Genomic DNA, 21,222 nt, shown 5'->3' on the forward strand with positions numbered 1-21,222 from the left:
ATACTTCTGTTCACATTTCATGAGCTATAACAAGTCACATGATAATGCTTAACTTAAAAATAATGGAAAAGAAATAGAACTGGATGATTTTCAACACTAATCATAACTGCTGCCATTATTGAGATGTTCTTGCCAATACAATTCCCAGGCATACCTATGTTAAATGTAGACTAGCCATTAGCCTCCACTGAGTGCCCAAAGAAAGCTGGAGCTCTTGAAAATCAAACGCACTACAAGGTAAAGATTGTGGTCAGCAAACCACACAAGGCTGGCCAGTGACTGTTCCTATAAATAAAGTTTTATTGGAATCAGCCATGCCCATTCATTTATGTATTTCTCATGGCTGCTTTTATACTACAACAGAAGAGTTATGTAGTTGCAACAAATTCCATATAGCCTGTAAAGTCTAAAATATTAACTTGATTATTGCCTACATAAGTTATTTCAACATAGATTGAAAAAAATAAGTGATTTAAATATGATCATTTATTCTTCATTTATGATGTAAAATTCATTTTTAAGAACAGTGACCCTGAATGGTATTTATCCTAAAATGCAGTTTCTACCAGAAAGATAGTAATCTGTATATTTATTTACCATTATCTATTTTCAGAGTAATGAGTTGATGCTTTACCAAACTCCAATGATTTTATCATTTTGATGCTACTTTTTTCTTCTATGAGTGTCTTCATGAACTCATTGTCTACATTTAAAGAGTTTTAATCAACAATATAGTCTGTTTTTGTTTGTTTTAATTTTCAACTATCTTATCATTGGCCTATACGCTTCTATTTAAACTGATTCTTGGGACTTTTTGACATGACCTTGTTAGTTTTTGAGCAGCCAATTTCTTTTTGTAGGTGTTAGATTCACCTTGTACATTTCCTGCCCCAAACACAACCAGTCATTTCCCCAAGGAAATCCCAGGCCCCTTAATTGGCTGAACTGTGTTAAAGACAACAATCTTGGCATTACGACAGTGATTATATCATTGTAAAAAGTGGCATCTCCAGCCTTCTTTACAAAAATACATTAGGAATTATATCTCACCAGGACAAATAAAATGGTTGTTCACATTCTACTCTGATGTGATGATATTGTTCACTATAATCAGGATATATTTTGTTTTGAATTTGTTTTCATTTTAAAGAGCTATAGATTATTAATACCTTGGTTTAAGAATTTTCTATAATACAGTTAAAAGAGGAAAGAAAATACCTTTAGAGCTCTCTCTCTCTCTCTCTCTCTCTCTCTCTCTGGTGATACATACAAATTATATGGACATGCCTGTCTAATATTTTATACACAATCCACGTATTGCCTATAGCTGAATAAATAGATATTATCATGGTTCAGCTGCAAGGTATTGTTTCTTTATTTCTAATGTCAAGTCCTATAACAAGATAAAATCAAGGATATTTGTGCACGTAAGTCCTGTAGCATTTTCTCAAAAAATCCCCCTCTAGGGCTGCAGTGTTCAGAGTGTAGCAGTGTCCATTATTAAATGATTTCCTCAATTATAAATCCAGAGAAAGATACATTTTACTTTCAGCGGTAAAAATAAAAAGGATTCTCTCAAATAATAATTTCTCAGATTGCTTTCAGTATTCCTCACTCTTCCCTTTATCCCCATGCCTGTTCCTCAGACGAATAAGCCACCTTCGCAGGGACCTGTGGCAGTAGCATTGGTGCAGTGCTTTAGTTTCACACACAGTAATTACTTCTACTTAGAATCTGTAGCATTGGACAGTGAGTGCCTGTCATGTCTGTCATCTAGCTCGCCCTTAATTGGAAAAATGATGGATCGATGGAAAGACAGGAGTCAGGAAGATGGACAGAAAGATGGAAGGCTTCAAATAAAAACAGCAGTGCACAGATTAAAATATATGTTAAGCTTTGCAAACACTGCAAGAGGCCAGACAGCTTGAAAGATGCTTATGTTCAGTTTACAGATTTATGACTTGCTCTCTCCAATATTCATGAACATGGAGAGTATTTGCCGAAGGCATGATGCAGTGGCAAAGCACTACAACTGACAATGATTTCCTACTAAAATAAACAACATAATTATATAATTTTGGTCATTTTACCCATTGATTTCAAGATACATTAACCACATTGAAATATATCTGCACGTACATACATGCATTCATCTGAAATATAGGTCAGTTACCTACAAGATTTTTAATCTTTTTATCTCTTAACTAATGGTATTCCCCCCCCCCTTTCATTTTGTTTACAACATGTAAATTGTAGTTTTTCTTAATTCAACAGATCATTGACTAATTGGCTGTCAGTCCCGATGTGAATGCTATTATTAATAAGCTACAATTGTAAGTCCTTAAGAGTCCTCTTATTATTGAAAGAAGGATGAGCATAAACAAACAAAATAACATTATATTTTACATTTAACCAAGATTATTGATTCTTTGCAGCAAGGTTTTCAGACAACTGATGTCATTTTATGTATCTCCATATATTTTATAGAGCAGGGGAAATAATACTCCATTGTTCTGCAGGCCAGTTTCCTTGAAGATGTGAAAACATATTTAGCTTTCCAGAGAAAACATAAAACAATGCATACTGACAGTATATCCCTTTCCAGGTAGACTGTATGCTTCTCTTCTATTCTAACCCAAGCTTCATGAATGAGCTACTTAACATATAATTTTTTTTTCCAAACTATCAACCCATACAACTATTCAATTAACTACAGTCTGGCATTTCTCTGCTTACTCTGCTAAAAGGTCATTTTGCAGGACGCCAACAAGCTCTATTTTGCCATATATTAAGGATCACTTCACTGTTGATAACTTATCAAAAATCTTAGTTCTAGATCTTTCTCAAAACATAGTCTTTTTTGGTTTATATTTCATTTCAGGCTCTGGGCTTTCCTCTTCCTATGTATGTATGTATGTATGTATGTATCTATCTATCTATCTATCATCTATCTATCTATCTATCTATCTATCTATCTATCTATTTATCTATCTATCTATCATCTATCTATATCTATCTATCTATCTATCTATCTATCTATCTATCTATCTATCTATCATCTATCTAAAAGCCTAATATGCAAAGTGTCCCCTCGGGAGTTCAACAGGGAGTTCGATCGCTTGCTATGATGTGTGCTGACCACCAGGGGGCGGCACAGAACAAAGAAGGCCCTGACCTGCAGCTGTCAGCCAGGGAAGAGAGGCCCCGGCCTGCAGCCAGCAGCCAGCAGCTGGCTATGGACCCTACCTGTGCATGAATTTTACGCACTGGGCCTCTAGTTGTACTAAGAAATACTTTTATTTTCTAGTATTGTTCTTTCACACTCTCTATCTCTTTCTCTTCCAGCTTTTCCCCTCCCTCCCTTTCTTAAACATTTATGTTAGGAGTCTATTGGTCTTGTCAATTTTTCCACAAAAAAAACCAACTTTGTTAATTGTATTTATATTGAATTTTTTTATTTCATTGATCTCTACATATATTGTTATGTTTTATTGCCTGGGGACAGTTATATCATATATTTTGGCTTAATATAAAAAGTTGTTTTTAAAATAAATTTAGAGCAGAAAAATGCTGTTTTTTTAAATTAATTACAATTTTTGTGTTTTTATTCTTTCCTGTGCATGTGCATTCCAATAGGTGGTGTTTTCCTTCAGCCTGAAGAACTTCCTTAAGTATTCCCTTTATTATAGTTCTACTGGCAAGAAGGTCTCTCAGCTTGTATTTATTTGAATGTGTCTTTAATATATCCTCATTATGATTAGATACTTTCTCCATCTGCAGTTTTGTTTGTTAGAAGTTTGAAACTATATTGCATTTTAGAATATAGAAGATTCCCACATTGTTCTTTTTAAATAATTTTTTTTGTGGCTAGTGCAGTTGGTCAGAGTGCCAGACAAGAGACTGGAAGCCTCTCACAAGATCACAGAGGGAACAACACTTGAATGTATATCACAAAGTTATGTCTCTACCACAGCTGACCAGACTCCACTGGACTAACCAAATATAGATGATCCTGGAGGCAAAGAGCTTGGCCTTTAGAGGCAACCCAGTCTGCCCCTTCCCCATGGCCTGTCCTGGATACTGGATCCACACGGCACATGGTAGAAGTTGAGCCAATTTTCAGAAAACTTTCCTGCCTCTTGGGGTTTTGTCAGGTCCACTCTCCATCACTTACCAACCTTGTCAGCAACCTGCAGTTCTTTCCTCTACTCATGCCTTGCTAGTGCATGAGCTTTTCATGACAACTAAACAAAAAGAACAAGCAAAGGAAAACCTTCACATTGGCATTAAGGTCACAGCATAACTTTAAAACTGATTTCAAATTGGAATCACATTGAATTTTTAATATCATTTTGGGGAAAATGACATTGTTGTAAGAGTATATATTTCTATCAAATAATATGGTATGTTCCTTTCCTTCATTCAGGTTTTGTTTTACGCCCTTCAATAAAACCATATTGTTTTCTTCATAAAAATCAGGTACTTGTCTTTTAAGTTCATTCCAGTCTTACACTGTGTTAAATGGAATTTTCTATTGTGTTCAATAGGTTTTTAAAAATCCTATTACTACTTCTATGAGAAAAGACCTAGTTATAAATTATTTTTATATCGATTAAATTTACCTAGACATTTTACTATATTTTTTTTAAAAATTGAGTCTTTTAGTTTTTATAAGTAAAAAACTCACATCAAAAGTATTGAAATCTTCATTTTTTATATTTATAAAGATAATTTTTATATATTTTTTATTGATTTCATAGAGGAAAGGAGAGGGAGAGAGAGAAACATCAATGATGAGAGGGAATCATTGATTGGCTGCCTCCTACATGTCCCACACTGGGGATAGAGCCCACAACCCGGGCATTTGCCCTGACCAGGAATTGATCTGTGACCTCCTGGTTAATAGGTCAACTCTCAACCACTGAGCCACACTGGTCAGGCTCTTTCATGTTCTCTTATTGATTGTAACAGAAAACATATGCACAATGGTCTTACAATTGAGTCTTACTTGGTGAAGACTTTAGAGTTCCATTATCTAAAATAGTGCTTACTAATAAAATTTAAAATGATTTGTATTACAATTTCTAATTTGCTTAGACATTTTATTGCAAATGATTTTTAAAGGCTACCAAGAAATCTACCTGCATATTAGGGAAAGGAATTTAGGTTTTATTTTATGACTATAATGGGATGTATTGATAGTATACTTGCTATTGAGTTAACTTTACCATCTTGCAATAAATTCTACTCTGCCATAACATATCATGCTCTCAGACATTGTATATTGTATCATGTTATATTATATTACATTATGTTATATTACATTACATTATATTGTAGTATAGGATATAGAAACATATAAATTATATTTGATATAGGACTAGGGTTTAATCATAATTTTTTCATGTTGCTATATTCTCATTTTATGAAATGAGACAAATAATTTTATATTTTATTCCATGGCTGGAATGGGTTAAATATTACTAGAATTAACTGTTATTTAAAATTTACAGAAAAATTAACTATACAAATATCTTTACCTAACTTTTTAATTCTTATTTTTTACAGTTTATTTTTTGAGGTATACTTGACAAATAAAAATTATATATATTTAAGATATAAAACTTGATGTTTTGATATATGTAAAAATTATAAAATAATCACCACAATCAAGATAATTAAAATATCTACCACTTCACATAGTTACCATTTGCTTGTGTGTATGCAATAAGAACACTTAAGACTTACCCTCTCAGCAAGTTTCAAGTATATAAACAGTGTTAACTGTAGTCATACTGCTGTACATTAGATATCCTGAGATTATTTACCTTGCATAACTGAAACCTTGTACCCTCTTTTTCAACATTTCCCCATTTCACCCTCTCACCCTCACCTTGGAAAATATGATTCTATTCTCTGCTTCAGTGAGTATAACTATTTTAGATTCCACACATGAATGAGCTCATACAAAACAGTATGGCTACTGTAAATAATACTGCAATAAACATAGGAGTGTATATCTCTTTGAAATACTTATTTCACTGAAACTGGTTTGGCTCAGTGGATAGAGCGTCGGCCTGCGGACTCAAGGGTCCCAGGTTCGATTCCGGTCAAGGGCATGTACCTGGGTTGTGGGCACATCCCCAGTGAGGGGTGCAGGAGGCAGCTGATCGATGTTTCTAACTCTCTATCCCTCTCTCTTCCTCTCTGTAAAAAGTCAATAAAATATATTAAAAAAAAAAAAAGAAATACTTATTTCATTTCTTTTGGATATATACTCAGAAGTGGAATTGCTGGATCATAAGAAACTTCTATTTTATTTTTTAATTTTGTGAGGAACTTCCATACTGTTTTCCATAATGAATGTGTGAATTTACCAACAGGGTACATGGGTTCATTTTTCTCCATATCCTCATTTCCATTCTCTGATATTATAGTATACATTTGTTGGATAGTGTTTATCACAAAAAAATAAGACATTGTGAGATATTATTTTATGTTTCCCTCCTCACTAATGTGTAAAGCTCCATGATGACAGGAACCGAATTTCATAATAAATATTCAGTACTAAACCTGAAATGCATAAGTACCTTGCTCAAGATAGATATTCAAATCATATTCTTACTGAATGATAGTGACTTTGTATAAAAATATTCATAGATTCGCTACTTCCAAAAGCAAAGTCAAAATAAAATCTAAGTATAAAAATTGCAGAAGGATAAATAAATTAAAATTTATACATAGGATTCAATTCCAATCATTTATTATACAAAGTATTTTAGAATAAATATTTAATATTAATATTCTCAAACATGAGAAAATGTTATATTGTTTTGGTTATCATTTTCCTCTGAGCACTCAACTCTCCCTGTTGACAAAAACAAATGAAATAGAATATTCTGTCATGAAATAGAATGTTCAGTCATTAAAATAACTACCCAGTTCAATTTTTTTCTCAGCAAGGAAACCTAAAGTCACATGGCTAAGTACTTAAATAGTCCAGAAATGGGGTCAGACATGTACAGCCCATTCTGTTCACAAGAAAGATGACACAGAGTGAAGTAAAAAGCACTTAGTTTTCTGTAAGAATGGATGACAGAGATGCTTGCTATATGGGATATGTGTGGATACTCTTAGAAATTGTCCTTATAGAATGATCACAAGCATGCTCTAGGTTTCCCAGAGGAAATCAATGAATAAGGAATAAAATTATATTATTTAGAATGAATTAGCTTAATTAATAGGAAGCCTTATATAAACATGCTAAAACAATGAGAACATTTATTATTTCAAAGAACTGGAATTTAGAGCAGATTTCTAGGCTCATTGTATGCATGAGGTAATGAGATCATCAGAGTCAATGGATTTATCTGTTTTTAACTCTACTGTCCTCAGGGTAGGTTTTATGCTAAGACTCATTGCCCTCAGGGTTACAAGTGACTGCCAGTATCAATCAGTGTTGGAGGCTTACTCCTATTCTTAGGTTCTCTGCTGAAGAGCAAGGAGAAGCTTCCCAGAAGCCCTCAGAGGACTCTCAGCTCTGTTCTGAATAAATCCCATCTAGAATCCAACCTATTACTAACAGGTAGAAAGATACATACTGTGACTTATAAACAGAACCCACTTAGTCCAGACTGAGGAATCTCAGAGGCAAAGAGGAGGAGGGTGAGTGGGTGGGTGTGTGGGAAGAGAGCAACCAAAGAATTTGTATGCATATATGCATAACCCTTGGACACAGACAATAGGGTGGTGAAGGCCTTGGTGGTGGTGGTGGGGGGGGGGGGCTAGAAGGGGTGAATGGGGGAGGAAGGGGGGCATACTTTTAACAATAAATATTTTTTAAAATTTTTAAAAAAGGAAAAAATAAGTCTCTACTAAGTTATATAAGTTTCAGAGAGTGGGTGGATATTTGGGGGAAATGGGTTCAGTTTCCAATAGGGAATTGAAAGGAGGACTAGGGAATATGGATGGGTAAGCTGCTATAAAAATCCGATATCACAAGCTCTTTGGCTATTCAAGATACTTATTCCATATATGTATCTTCATTCTATATATTCTACAAAAATATTTTGAAATATTCATAACCATGTGTAATATGTCTCTCAATTCCTCCCCAAAAGGAAAAAAAATCCAAATTATTGCTATTAACCAGAAGTACGAGATCTCTGGGTAGCACACAGTCCTTTGCAGCATGTCTAGATGTAGCTCCTAATAATGATCCAGTGACATCTATCTTCTTTAAATGTGCACAAATACAAAGTGGTGAAAAGCATGATAATAAAACAACACTCCCTTTTTTAAAGGAAAACAACGGGCAAATGTGCCCTTGTCTGTAATATCCAGTACTTGTTGGACGGGGCTACAACCCCTTCCTGCTCTGTCAGGGGAATGATTTTCTTTGCCTATGAATCAAACAGCTTTTGTTCTCCCTTCTCAGAGTCCAGTCATGTCTGTTGTCTCTGTGATACATTAGAATGGACATTATAGAAATAGTTCTTTTTTGGGTGCTGCATTACTTTATCAACATACTTTGTGTAGGTGAAAATTCTTGAGACTGGTGTTTGATTTAGAAGATTTAATACTCATATACTCTAACCTAGCTTGGGGTCACTTTAATAATATTGTTGTTTCAAAACTAGTTGTCCATTCTACTTGTTTTCAATCAATTCAGTAACCATAACTACATCATCAGAAATTGTTTGTGGCTATGAATTTAGAAGTTTCTGGTTTATCATAACAAGCTCTGTGCTTTGTTTGAACCTTAATTTAATATTTTCCTTCCCCTTAGTCCAGTGGTTCTCAACCTTCCTAATGCCGCGACACTTTAATACAGTTCCTCATGTTGTGGTGACCCCCAACCATAAAATTATTTTCGTTGCTACTTCATAACTGTAGTTTTGCTTCTGTTATGAATCATAATGTAAATATCTGATATGCAGGATGTATTTTCATTGTTACAAATTGAACATAATTAAAGCATAGTGATTAATCACAAAAACAATATGTAATTATATATGTGTTTTCCGATGGTTTTAGGTGACCCCTGTGAAAGGGTCGTTCGTACCCAAAGGGGGCACGAACCACGGGTTGAGAACCGCTGCCTTAATCTCACCTGCTAGGTGATTTAACCAATTGCCTCTGGAAGGTGCATCCTTGCTTTAGACAGCTAAATCACTACAATAATCAAGTCCTCCCCTTTATCCATCACACAGTGCTGTACAGGAGGTGTTTGGGAAAGGTTTTTATGTTCCAATGACATTTTCTTCCAAATTCTCAAACTTTTATATTGTTTTCCTGATAAGCCATGGCTTTTCTAAATCCTCCTGTCCCCTGATTACTAAACTTTGATTATAATCCACAAGTAAAGATGGACCCTCTTAGCAAACATGTTTTTATTTCTCATATTTAAATGTCACCTTTATTTTAAGTTGTCATGTAATGCCATAGAAAAGATTCAACCTAGTTCAATGTCATATGTCATAAATTTTCCTTATATTAAGATTCATGATGACTCAGCCATCACTAAGAGTTGGTATAAGTCTCAATATTCAACAAGCAATAGTAAAACATAAGTTGTTTTTTTTTTTATAGAATACTAGCAATCCCAGATTTCTGTGTCAGAAAATTAGAATTATCATTGCCTTGTATCAATTTTACTCAACTAATACCATATTTTAGAAGGTAATTTTCAATTTTCCATTTCTGCTGCAAATATTTGATTCATTGAGGATGCTGACTGAAGATACCCTCATTCAAATAGCTTAAACATGGCAACTATGAATAAGCTGAAATAAAGGAAGTCTAAAAGAAAGCCAGTCTTCAGATATTGTCAATTCAGAAGCTCATCTATATATATAAAAGCCTAAGCAACCCTTTGACCATTCGACTGTTTGACCAGTAGCTATGATGCGCACTGACCACCAGGGGGCAGACGCTCAACTCACAGGCATGGAAACATGGAACAGACTGACAAATCTCAGAGGGAAGGGGGGAGGGCAGGAAGAAATTAACCAAAGATCTTATATGCATACTAGAGGCCTGGTGCATGGATGCGTACACCGGTGGGGTCCCTCGGCCTGGCCTGTAGTGATATTATAAAGGCTCAGGTTTTATTCTCTCTTAGCTCCATTGGCCACAGTACTAACACCATTTAAAATTGCTTCTATACATAGCTGTAGAATAATTGCCAAGAATGATCAGGATTACCCATGTTCTCCTTCACATCAATTGTAGAACCAGAATGTTTCTAGAAATAATTCCTGATTACAGAAGGAAAACCTTTCCAAAAGCAAAATTTTTGATTCTCTGTGGTCTGAATTTCATTACATTTCTATTCCCGAAAAAATTACCAGTATGTTAAATGACTCAGCATAAGTGAGATCTCTGATGAAGGACATGTTATTTGTTTCCATTGTGACATCTATAAACCTATAGGGTATCCATGCTACCTATAAAAAGGTTGGATATCTAATCAAAATCAGATTTATTTTAAATAAAAGGAAGAAATTCTATGGTCTAAGCATACCACTATATCTATTATAGGATTGTTAGGAAATTACTAGATTTCTTGATAACAAAATTTATAAAAGTTCTGGACATGAAGATTATTTGAACTGCTTGAAATATATAACATATCAATAGGACTGGGTAGGTGAGGCAAGGAAGCATAGGGTACTCAGTAGTATAGTTTTAAATGATAATAAGACTGCAAGGAAATTCAACTAAATTTAACCATATTTTTCTTTAGGGGAACTATGTTATATTTCCTCCTTCATTGTTTTACTATAACTTATGTTAAAATTAAAATATTAATATGAATTATATAAAAATACACAATAAAATTTGTATTTCATTTTTATTAATAATTATGTATAGACTTCTAAAAGAATGTCAGTCTACAATAAAACTAGACAGCATAAGATACAATAAACATAAGAGTTAATCCATTGCTAAGATTACAAGAAAATAAGGCAACAACCAATGCCCCCACCAAAGAAATAAAACAAACCAAAAAAAAAAAAAAAAATACACAAAAGGTATAAAAACAGAAATGATCAAACCTCAAAACTCAGAATGTTTTATAGGCAAATACAACATTAAATTTGGCGAAACTTGACTAAACTGTGGACTTTTATTAATTTAGGGTGAATCTGAGACCTCCAAGTCAAGTGCAGACCCTTAATCTGGGGCTAAAACTTAAGTAAAACAGGAGACTACAAAACTGTGGCCAGCAGCAATGAGAGGCCACACCGTCTTTTCCTGCTATTGCTGTTGGTTAATTATAATGTTCTCTGAGCATTTGCAATTATAAATTTGGGTCTAAAGCACAATTAGCAGATATCTCTAATCATTAAAATCATATATTGATAAATAAAATTAAAGTTCAAAATAGTATCTCAGGTGAATATATAAATGGAATAAACATATTTAATGATAGAACGCCTCTTGTCTTGGATTCCTGACTTGTGTGGGAGAGCCAAATGAGACTGAACTGAACCTATCTCCCTTCCAACAAGCTTGATATAAAAAGCAATACTGCATCCCAAGAATTATTGAAGAGATTAGTTTTACTATCAAATATATGAACGGTATCCCGGATGAGCCCCCCCCACCAAAAAAAAATATGAACGATGTAGTAGTATGATCCCTAAATATCCTCATTTAATTTGCTTATATGGCTTTAGCAAACCATGATGAATCATGGCTGATGAATGTGGACTCTTGCATACTTAACCACTTAGTAGCCTGGTTCTGAATTGAAGCTATTTCTACATGTGATATGTTGACTAAAAAAGTTTATCATAGTCACTATCACTGGAATTTGGAGACACATTTATTGATTTTATATATATATATATATATATATATATATACACATATATGTATGTATATATATATATATATATATATACATATATGTATGTATATATATATATAAAAGGCTCATGAAATTCATGCACTGGGGGCAGGGGGGTCCCTCAGCCCAGCCTGCACCCTCTCCAATTTGGGACCCCTTGGGGGATGTCCGACTGCAGCTTAGGCCTTCTCCCCGCTGGCAAGTGGACATCCCCCGAGGGCTCCCAGGCTGCCAGATGGATGTCTGATTGCCAGCTTATGCCCAATCCCCCAGGGAGCGTGCCTAAGCCAGCAGGTGGTCATCCCCTGAGGGATTCCAGACTGCGAGAGGGCACAGGCTGGGCTTAGGGAACCCCCACCCCCAGTGCACAAATTTTTGTGCACTGGGCCTCTAGTATACATATAAAGGGCTAATATGCTAAGAGTCCGACCATCCGACTAGTTGCTATGATGCACACTGACCACCAGGGGGCAGACACTCAATGCAGGAGCTGCGGTTCTCAGGTGTCACACCCCAAAACCAGAGAGGAGGGAGCCCAATTCCTTTTGGGGCCACTCTATTCCACCTTCAGCCTTGGGTTATGTTATTGCTGGGGCACTGTCGGGCCCAAATCTGGTTTTCTGCACTTGCATTTTCATTCCACACCTTGTATGATAGCAACTTTGCAGAGTGCCCTCTCGCACTCTGAGACCCCTCGGGGGATGTAGGAGAGCTGGTTTTGTCCTATTCCCCACAGGCCAGGCCAAGGGACCCCACCTGACTGAGGGACCTCACTCAATCTGCCACAGTGCCACCCCAGGTGCGGCCAGCCAGGGAGGGACTGCAGGAGGTTGATCCAGGGCGTGTCTGGCCTATCTTGCCCAGTCCCACCCTGCCGGCCACCTTCTAATTAATTTTCTTTCAATGTGCATGAATCTGTACGCCAGGTCACTAGTGGTATTATAAAAAGACAAGAGCCCAGCTGGTATGGCTCAGTTGTTGAGAGTCAACCTATGAACCAGGAGGTCATGGTTGGATTCCTGGTCAGGGTATATGCCTGGGTTGGGGGCTTGATCCCCAGTGTGGGGCATGTAGGAGGCAGCCAATCAGTGATTCTCTCTCATCATTGATGTTTCTATCTCTCTCTCTCCTTCTCCCTTCCTCTCTGAAATCAATAAAAATCGATTACAAATAAACTAAAATAAAAATACAAGAAATGTCAAAAGTGGGTGCACTGTTGTTAGTAATATAAATTGGTACAGGCCCAATGGAAAACAGTATGAAGGCTTCTTGAAAAATTAAAAATTGATTTACCAATTATCTAACTGAAATCACTCTCTTAAAGAGAGGTCTTTAATCCCATGTTCACTGTAGCATTATTCACAATAGCCAAAACATGGAAACAACCTAAGAGTCCACTGATGGATGAGTGAATAAATTAAAAAGATGTGGTATAGGCAGGTAGGTAGAGTGGTAGATAGTATGTATATTTACAAAATGATTATTAATTCAGCCATAAATGAAAGTAAATCCTGTCATTGGTAAAAATATGGATGAACCTTGAGGACATTATGCTAAGTGAAATAAGTCAGACAGTAAAGAAAGACAAATACTGTATGATCTCACTTATACACAGCATCTAAAAAAGCTGAACTCATAGAAAGAAAAAGTATAAGTGGTTGCCAGAGGCTGGTAGGTGGGGGAAGTGGGGAGATGTTGGTCAGAGTATACAAACTTCCAGGGGTGAGATGAAAAAGTTCTGGGGGTGTAATGTTTAGCCTGGTGACTTGAAAATGACTATGAGAGTAGAGCTTTAATGTTTTGACATAACAAAAACAACAAATTGGTAATTGTGTGGGATAAATGATGTTAGCTAACATTGTAGTAAGCATTTCTCAAGATGTATGTGTATCAAGTCACATTGTACATCTTAAACTTATATAATGTTAATTATATCTCAAAGCTGGGAAAAATGTAACCAACCCATAATCAAGCCACATGTCAAAGTAATCTTCATATTTAAGTATTAATAATTGTGCTATGTTATTTTTAAAGAGCATATTTTGAATCAGCTTGTAGTTGGATAGATAGGTAGTGCATGTAGATGATGGCAAGAGATAATAAGAAAGAGATGGGGGGGAAAAGAGAAAGTAAAGAAGGAATATAGAGATGGAAGGAGCAGGGTGCGAGGGGAGGAGGGGGAAGAGAGAGAGAAGGAAGAAAGCCAGAAAGAAAAGAAGAAAGGACGCTAGGGAGGAGGAAAGAAAAGGTAAGGCAAGGTAGCTTGGGAAATGGAAGGTAGGGAAGGGGAGGGCAGAGGAGGAAATGGAAGAAGACAAGAAGCCACTATTGATCACCTCCTGGTGAGTGTCCTAATTATGGATATTCACAATCTACGATACTTCATTTCATATTTATTTAACAGAATACTCTCTGTTTCAAAGTCTCATACTAGTGAATTCCAAAACACTGCAACGAAATGTGGGAGTAAAATGTAATGCAGCACTCATATTTTTAATAAAATGGACATATTAATGGTATAGAAATTTTGTTCCCAGGAGCACTATTAACATTAAGTAAATGGAACATCAGTCCAGTTGATTTGTTGAATGTCCAGTATTTCTGAAACTCCAATCATTCATGCCTCCCACCTCACAACTGCCTATTTAGTGCTTCTTTTACAGTTCTGGATGGTTCTTAAGAATGAACTGTGAATAAAATACTTGGAAATCTTGTAGGTGTGCGTTTGGAGGATACTGACATGTAAAACTTTACTCCTGACTAAGATGAGACTGAAGAGAGTCAGCCGTAAATTCCCCAGTGAGTTCAAGTGACTGGACCGATTTTGTCCCTCTTGCACATGTACACTTATTCAGTCACAGTACAGTTTATGACAACCACAGTCAGCTCTCTGAAGCACACAGACATACATATAGGAAAGAAAGTGAAGAGAACACAGGCTCTAGAATAGACCAAAAGTATATTCCCTGAAAACCTATGTCCAACAAGCTCAGTTTTCTCATATTTAAAAGAGAGGACCATAGTCTTTCCTTAAAGGTTTGGGGTTTTGAGGGAGAATTGAGAATATCCCTGTAAAGCCTGAGGACAGTGCCAGTAACAGAATATGCATTCAATAAAAGTAGGCTATTCTATTAATAGTGGTACATTAGTAGCTGTTAATGATGTGGAGTTTATATTTCTGATGTGTTTTATAGTACAGAGTTTGAACTATGAGTATATTTCAAAAGAAACTCTGTTATTTTTATAATTGTTCTGAGCTGGAAACAACAGGAACTCTCCAGTAATCCTTTTTTTTCTGCAAGGGTAGAGAGGCAGTCTCCAAGGTAACTAAATCCCAAACCATATCAGAGTTTAGAAATAGAAATCTATACTCTCAATTTCACTAAGAAGCGGAAGGTTATCGGTAATACTTTACAGCTCAGTAGCAATATGCTCTGTGTAGTCAAACCTCTATTCACTCAATCTCAAGGTTCATGACCAATTATTACTGATTTCATATTAACTGCAATGCTACTCAATTTAAGTAAAATTCAAGGGCTTCCGCATTGTTCTGTGTATATTTGGAAGTTTTGGTGTCTTATACTAAATACTCAATTCTTTGCATTTTGCTTTCATCATTGAATGAATAACCCTAAATTGACAATTATAAAAGTACAGTTTACTGTTCTGTAATATTTGTTAATATTTACCACTACATTAAGACATAGATTAGTTAGAATAATGTTTAAGTATTCAGAACACAACTTACCTTTGGATGAAACAGTTGTATTTGTTGTTTCTCCTAACGTAGTTATTTTATAGCATTCAGCTGAGACAATAAGCAGTTTACACATATAATTTAATCACCACAACAAGTCTATGAATTAGCATTATTGGCCTCATTTACCATGAAAAGGCTAAGTCACAAATATATAAAATATCTAGCCCAAAGAATCCCTTGCCTTTTTTATTTCCTGCTGACAGCAGTTCTGCCCGTACACAGTCCCATTCAACTAGAAAGTTCTTTTGAGGCTGCCCTTTTGCCTTTACTCAGGAATGCCAATAATGAAATTTTAAAAAGTGTGTTTCAACCAAATTCACACCAATCTATGGTAGGACATCAAAAAAGTAATTTAAGTGTTCAAAGACTTTTACAGTCTATTATACAAATTTGAGGTAATTGTATATGACACATGACAAACCACATTTAGCCAGTTCTTGTTCATACTTCCTAATGCACAACTGTAGGGACCTTTATAAAGCTGTTGTTTTAGGTATGCCTGGGAATTCTCACAAACTTCTCACAAAAGTTCAAACATAATTTTATTCCACCAGGCTGCAAGCCTAGTTATAAAGAGGCCAAATGTATGGGGGCATTCCCCCAGGCACTGGGATTTTCAAAATGAAGAAATAGATCCGGATGCTTCAGAACATAATAATAACAACAACAATTACAAGTGCCAATAATACAATAGTAATAGTGAGGAGGGGAAGGAGGAGTAGCAAGAGGGACAGACATTCTCTCTCTGTGTTTGGCACTCTGTTATGCTTTTTACAATCTTCATTACCTCACTGTACTTTATAATAACATTAATGGGGAAGATTTATTCATACCCACTTTTAATGGATCCAGAGCAAGAGGTTAAGGGAAATTTACTGAAAATAACTGTTTTTCTTGCATATGAACTATTGCTCCAATAACCAGTATTCATCTGAAGCTAATGTCTTAAAAACTTTATTGTAGGTTCTAGGAGACTATTGAGAACTTACTACTTTTAGTAGAGAAAGCTAATGGCTCCACAGTATTGGTCTCCCCTTCATTATAATAATATTAAAACTCCAGATTTAAGTTGGGCCATTGCTGGCCTATTTCAGTTCTCTTAAGCAGTTGATAACTGTCATGCAGACCTTAAATGGATGTTTATAATAGATATTCATAATGTTCCAAAAGTAAAATAACCCCCGTGTCCATCCACAGGTGAAACCATAAATAAGTCATGGATGTTTTAAAATAAATTAGGTCTAGCCAAACCATGGTGTCTCAGTGGTTGAGTGTGGACCCATGAAGCAGGAGATCATGGTTTGATTCCCCGTTTGGGGCACATGCCCAGGTTGCAGGCTCTACCCCTGGTGGTGGGCATGCAAGAGGCAGCCAATCCATGTTTCTCTCTCATCATTGGTGCTTCTATCTCTTTCTACCCTCCCTTCCTCTCTGAAAATCAATAAAAATATGTTTAGAAAAGAAATAAGAAGTTAGGTTCTTAAAAAAACACTATGACAACACAAACATGTTGGCCTTGGTATTGCTGTTTTGATGAAAAAATAAAGTTAAATTCTTTGTCAAGAGAAAACAAATGGGATTTGCTGACATGATGAGAGAAGAAAAATTAATAAAGAGTTCAAGATCTTGAGATTGTTGATTGGGTGAGTGATGATACCATTAAACAAAACAGGAAGCATGAAGATGGATCCGGACTACTGGGAGGACAATGATGAGTTTAGTTTTTATTGAATTAGATTGAATTGCTGATGAAACATTTAAACTGGGTTGCCCCATGTAAGAAGAAGATTGAGTCTGTTCAGCAACTGAAACAGATTCTTTATGAGCATAATATCTTTTCTCTAAAATTTTCTACAACCATTAGAGAAAGTTATGCATGTGAAATAAAGTCATAATGCAGTATTTAGGGTTCCCATTTGTAATGGATGATGTTTTTTTTGTTGTTGTTGTTTTCTTTGGTTTTTCCTTTACCACATATGGAAAATATCTCTGGGTAATGAAATGATACTTCTTTGTTGTTGTTTTTTTGTACATTTTCAAGCTTAACCATTATAAGCCAAGTATCATAGTGACTCATATACTTATTCATATAGTATATATATCCAGAGAAAATGAAATAATTTGCACCTAACCATCATCTACTCATCCATTAGAAAAATGCAAAAATTTTTATGTTAAACATAAATTATATGTTCTTCTCTTTTATTCTTACTTTGACAGGCAATCTATTAAGGAACTTCCTAAATTTAAGTATATATATATATGTAAATATATATATTAAAATTGATTAATTTGAATCAAAAATTATAAAAATGTTTGATTCAAGTTGTTTTGTATTTTAAGTTATGAAATAACATTCAAATATTTTTACATTCTGATTTTATACCATAGGGTTATATAAAGTAAACCTCACAATGCCCTTTGTTTATATTTATGGATATGAACATTTCACTGGTTAAAAACTAAAAACTGAGCATCTGTATTCATTATCCAACTTCCTTACTTTTTTGTTGTTGTTACTTTTTAAGTCTCTTGTTCTCATTGCTGTTGGGATTTTTACCCCAGGTATAAATAAATAGGTGTGAATCCCGCCAATTCTGGGTGATTGATCTCTGCATTACCAGACAGCTCACAACATTACCTAGTAATTATACCATTCAGACACAGAGATTGTATTATTTCAAATTGCCTGGAAGGATAACAATTTATCAAACTTGCTGAAAGAAGAGCATCTTTGCCTTAAAGTGATCACTTTTCTCTCTGTTCAGTTGCTTTATCTAATAGAATGAGTCCAGAAGGCTTTCATCTACTGTCTTTTCCTACTCCTTTCATTTTTATTCTCTTTGGTCATTAAGCAGCTGAAAGAAGATAGACAATGTTTCCTGTCATATTTTTGATCTTACTCTCTGTCAGGACAACAGAGATTCAGATGCTATAATTTGATACCAAAGCACAAGACAGGTTAAGCAATAGGATTTCAGAGTGCCTCGACCAAACTCATAGCTGTTCTATACCATTGAGTTTTCCAAGACATATTTAATTATGGGAAGAATGTTATAAAAATAAAAATACTATAAATCAGAGAGGTTAGTTTCTAATCGAATCCTGCTGAATTTTTAATAAGAAAAACATTATATATTTCCGAGATCTAGGAAAAGGAGTAAAACCTAAATTACAAATTACGACCATGACTTCTCAGTATGAACACACTCTTGCTTCTCAAGGATAGTTATTTACTCTTCTTTTAGTTACAGTATAACTGACAGTGATGTTATGCACAGATATTTCACATTGAATATTGGGACATTGAAAGATGGGAAAGAAATGGCCAATACTTTGGAAAACCATGACCTAAAAAGAAAGGTTACAGATTATTACGGACCTTGTTTTCCAAACAAAGGAATCATTGCCATATGATAAAGCAGAATGTGACTGGTTAATGTTGTTTCAACTTGACTGAGCTAAAGGGATACCCAAGAAGCTGATAAAACATCATTTCTGAGTGTTTCTTTGAGGGTGATTCTGGAGGAGATTAGCATTTACATGAGTAGGACTGGTTAAAGAAGAGCACTTTGAGGAATGCAGGTGGACATCACCCAACCTGTTGAGAAACTAAATAGAACAAAAAGGTAGAGAAAGGAATAATTTGAATTTTGTTGGAACTAGGACACCCATCTTCTCCTGCCCTCAGACAAAGGCACTCTGGTTCTTGGGCCCTCAGACTTGGATGCAGACTTACACCATCAGCCTTCCCCACAATACTCCAGCCTTTGGACTCAGACCCAGACTTAAACCACTGGCACCCCTGGCTCTCAGGCCTTTGGACTGGGACTAAATTACATCACTGGCTTTCCTGGATCTCTGGTTGCTGACAGCAGATCATTGGACTTGGCCTTCACGACAACCACATGAGCCAGTTCCCATAATAAATCCCTTCTTATAATATCTACGTGTATTAGTTCTGTTTCTCTGGAGAACCCTGACTAATCCTGAGGGCTTTTCAAGTGTATCTTAAAACAGATGGCTTAAGGTAGCTCAAGAGCGTTCTGACATTGAAAAGCTGTGAAGAGAGATAAAGGCAGCAAAGAATATTGAGAAGGAACATATAATATTAGAATGAAGGTTGCCCAACTCTGTAAATGTACCATAAACCATTGAATTGTACTCTTTAAGTGGGTGAGCTGTGGGATACATATACATTATTTTTCGGTAAAGATGTTTTTAAAAATATGTGAATTTATTACTTTCATTTAAAAATAAATTCTACAAATTCACTTTTCAAATATATGTTACCTTTTATTGCTATTTTAATCCCCAAAAAAGTTAAAATGGGAGGTAAAATATATCACTAGCATTGCCCAAAGGACTCTTAAGAAAATATGATGTGTAGCTATGGGATCTTCAACTGCACTCGAGAGCAACCTGGAGAGACTTTGACAGCTCAGCTCAGGTCAGCTGCGTCTGTCACTCACCTTTCCTTTAAGATATATATATATGTATATATATATACACACATATATACATATATATATATACATATATATAATTATTTTTCATGTTTGATATTGGCAGATTTAGCTTTAAATGAATTGCAGCTGTTTATAAACACATTCTAATTAATGTACATTAATTAAGCATCATTATGTTTAAAATGTGTTTAAAATAATCTTCTCATAGCACCATATTTTCTTCCCTGATGACAAAGATCACTCTATTATATAGCTCTCTCTCTCTCTCTCTCTCTCTCTATATATATATATATATATATATATTTTTTTTTTTTTTTCCTTGGTGTCAGACTTTTTAGCCTTGCTTCCCACTTTTGTCCTTACATATTATTTTACTTTCCCTCTTATATTCCCTGTGAGATGTCAATTATTAACAAGAGATGTGGTCCTACAAACAAAACTCAAGAAAAAAAAAACAAATAAAATAAGCAGCTGTTGTCATCACATATCTGTTGTGTCCATTGTCTAATCTCAAGCTGCCTTATTTGTTACTGAAAAACAAAGTTATTTCTAAATTTCCCCAATTGCTCTACAGTATAAGAAATATTTTTGCATAATAAAGAAATAGTAGAGTTTCATACAGCACAAAATGTTGATAGAGTCCATATCACAACAGTCAATAATTAAATGCATTCCTAAATTATAAAATATATTATAGTAATCTCCATAACACCAAGATCAAATTGATTACATTGAAATTAAAAACTCCTGGTGTTCCATTTGTCTTCCTAAGGAGGGTTTAAACCCAGACCTCCTCTCAGGTTCTAGGAGGCTATGCCAAGAGGAAGGGCCCCCTTGGTGCAATTCAATGCCACTATGTATTTTTATTTTTTTAACTCTGGCAGTGGCACTTGGGAGCATGCTGTTCCACAGCAGGTGGGATTTTTAATGCTCAGTCATCTTGTGACAGTGGATGGATCCAGCAAAAGCAGTCCCTCTGAGGTATATTTAATGTGAGAAAAAATCCTGGCTTAAGGCCTATAATTGTTGTAGGTGAGGGAGATAAAAGTCAATTTACAGAGTTAAATCAAATTGAGTTAAATAGCAGGCTGAGGCACTCACACTGAAATACATTTACACCCTTCCAATTTTGTTTG

At 35.2% G+C, this 21,222-nt stretch overlaps 1 non-coding gene across 1 annotated transcript; it reads left to right on the forward strand.

Moving 5' to 3' along the window:
- Positions 1 to 19,966: 19,966 nt before the first annotated feature.
- On the forward strand, positions 19,967 to 20,102 carry LOC139009643 (small nucleolar RNA SNORA44). Its single transcript, XR_011471366.1, has one exon. It is a non-coding gene; the product is annotated as a small nucleolar RNA SNORA44 (small nucleolar RNA).
- The last annotated feature ends 1,120 nt before the right edge of the window (positions 20,103 to 21,222 follow it).

This window comes from Myotis yumanensis, unplaced genomic scaffold (assembly GCF_028538775.1).
Source record: "Myotis yumanensis isolate MYYU_CA2020_CCGP unplaced genomic scaffold, mMyoYum1.0.hap1 SCAF_4, whole genome shotgun sequence".
Classification (NCBI taxonomy): Eukaryota; Metazoa; Chordata; class Mammalia; order Chiroptera; family Vespertilionidae; genus Myotis; species Myotis yumanensis.